Source organism: Salvelinus sp. IW2-2015, unplaced genomic scaffold, assembly GCF_002910315.2.
Source record: "Salvelinus sp. IW2-2015 unplaced genomic scaffold, ASM291031v2 Un_scaffold12625, whole genome shotgun sequence".
In the NCBI taxonomy this organism is placed as follows: Eukaryota; Metazoa; Chordata; class Actinopteri; order Salmoniformes; family Salmonidae; genus Salvelinus; species Salvelinus sp. IW2-2015.
This window is the reverse complement of record NW_019953881.1, coordinates 1-2095: the sequence shown is the minus strand read 5'-3', so window position 1 is coordinate 2095 and position 2095 is coordinate 1. Positions and strand designations below refer to the sequence as shown.

Here is a 2095-nt window from a genome sequence, read left to right as displayed (position 1 = left end):
GAACTTGCCATCAGAGTTGTGTCCTGTGACCCAAAACACAAGACAAAAATAAGTGCAACGCCAGTGTTTGATCTAGAATGATTTTTGAAGGGGTCGTTGTGACTCTTCAAATGTGTCATTAGAGAAACCTTTTTTAGAAGTTTAAATCTGTCCTGCTCGTTAGTTGTGGACATACCTAGCTGGCCATACTCTGGGCACCCGAACGAGTAGAGGATTCCTTTGCAGTCCACCACCATGCTGAACTCTGCCCCACACGCCACCTTGACCAAGGGCTGCCCATTGTACTGGATCTGAGAGGGGATAGGAGAAGCTTTGATAAGCACAGGCTCAGGATGTGGCCATATTAAACCTATAATAAATCAGCCACAATAATGAGGCAGATGAATAGGGAGGTTGATGTTGCTTCCAGTGCATGCATTATAAAATTGGCTGAAATAGTACTCACACACAACTATTTCATGTTTCTAAATCATTACTTTATTCAGACGAAGGGTACTTCTATGGGATCCCCTATGGCTCCTAACTATGCTAATTTGTATGTGGGTTACATGGAGAAACAGTCTATTTTCAATCCTCTCAAACATGTTTTCTTGCCTAACATAATTATTTGGAAACGGTACATTGATGATATTTTTGTTCTATGGAGGGGTGATGCAAAACAGCTCCAGGATTTTCTTAACTCTCGTTCTGAGCACCTGAGATTTATTATGCAATCTGACACACGTCAAATCAGTTTCCTTGATCTTCTGATTTTGTGTTAGGATAATGTTCTATACACTGATCTTTACAGGTAACCTACTGATCGTAACAGTTTGTTGAGGGCTGATAGTTGTCACCTGCTTCCCTTGAAAAACAGTTTCCCTACAGCCAATTCTGTCAAATCAAAAGAATTTGCAAAAAACAATCAGATTGACCGAAATATGGCTTAGACGCAAAGAAAATTCAAGGAGAGGGGGTACAAAAACGGTCATATTAATACTGCCATTGAGRAAATCCTAAATAAATCGAGACATGATCTCTTTCAAGGACAGTCTCCCAAAAATAAGCATTCTTGTGTTCTTACTACCCGCTATTCAAAGTGCTCTGAACAAATTAAGGGAATCGTTCAAACATTGGCACATTCTAAGATCCGATGACAGTATCAGTCATGTGTTTTTGGACCCTCCCTTGGTCGTATTCTCGCGGGGAAGAAATCTCAGAGATCAATTGCTAAACTCTGATTTACCACCACAAAATATCTCTGCACAACGTCTATTTGTGCCTCTACCAGATGGAAACTACAAGTGTAGTGGCTGCGCTCAATGCAATGGCACTTACAAATGTAGATCCTTCAAACAACCCCAAACAGGGAAACAAATCAAAGGTGTGATTACGTGCTCCACTAGACATTTATTTATCTTATAACTTGTCCTTGTGGTAAAAAGTATGTGGGTAAAACGATGTGTGAATTAAAACTACGAAGTATCGTAGCACCATTAGGTGCAAAAATTCGACGTACCCAGTTGCGGCCCACTTTTTTGGAAGCGAACCACTCGATTTCGTCCCTACTTTATATCGGCATCGAACACGTCACCCTCCCTACGAGAGGGGGTGACCCCGACAATTTATTGTTAAAACGAGAGGCTGCCTGGATCTTTCATTTAAAGACCCTTTCTCCCTTCGGTCTCAACGTAGACGTTGATCTGAAGCCATTATGATTTTGCCATTCATTGTAAATCTTTTTAGGCCTATGTAGCCAAATTGTATCTATGATCGCATGCTATCCATTTATGTTTTTTTATATGTTCTATTTATATCTGTAAATTAACCAACGATATCAAGCCACACCCGGCCATGACTACAGACACTTGTGTGTGTCCTTTGACACTATATAAACTAGTTACCGCAGTGTTTGTCATTATACCCTGATAAAGACAGCTTGTCTGTCGAAACGTTGGTTATTAGGTAATTMAATTATGGGATCTGAGCTCCTAGAGCGTGCGGCTCTCCTTTCTTTTTCAAGGTTTATGTTGCTTACCAGGGCTGGACTGAGGACTGCATCTGTTTGGTTGCCCTGGCCCAGCTGGCCCAGTTTGTTCTCTCCAAACGAGTAGGC

At 41.2% G+C, this 2095-nt stretch overlaps 1 long non-coding RNA gene across 1 annotated transcript; it reads right to left on the bottom strand.

Annotated features, from left to right (window-relative positions):
• Positions 1-2095, bottom strand: LOC112080183 (uncharacterized). Its single transcript, XR_002896132.1, has 3 exons — positions 2018-2095; positions 176-290; positions 1-23 (listed from the first exon to the last, which is right to left on the bottom strand). It is a non-coding gene; the product is annotated as an uncharacterized lncRNA (long non-coding RNA).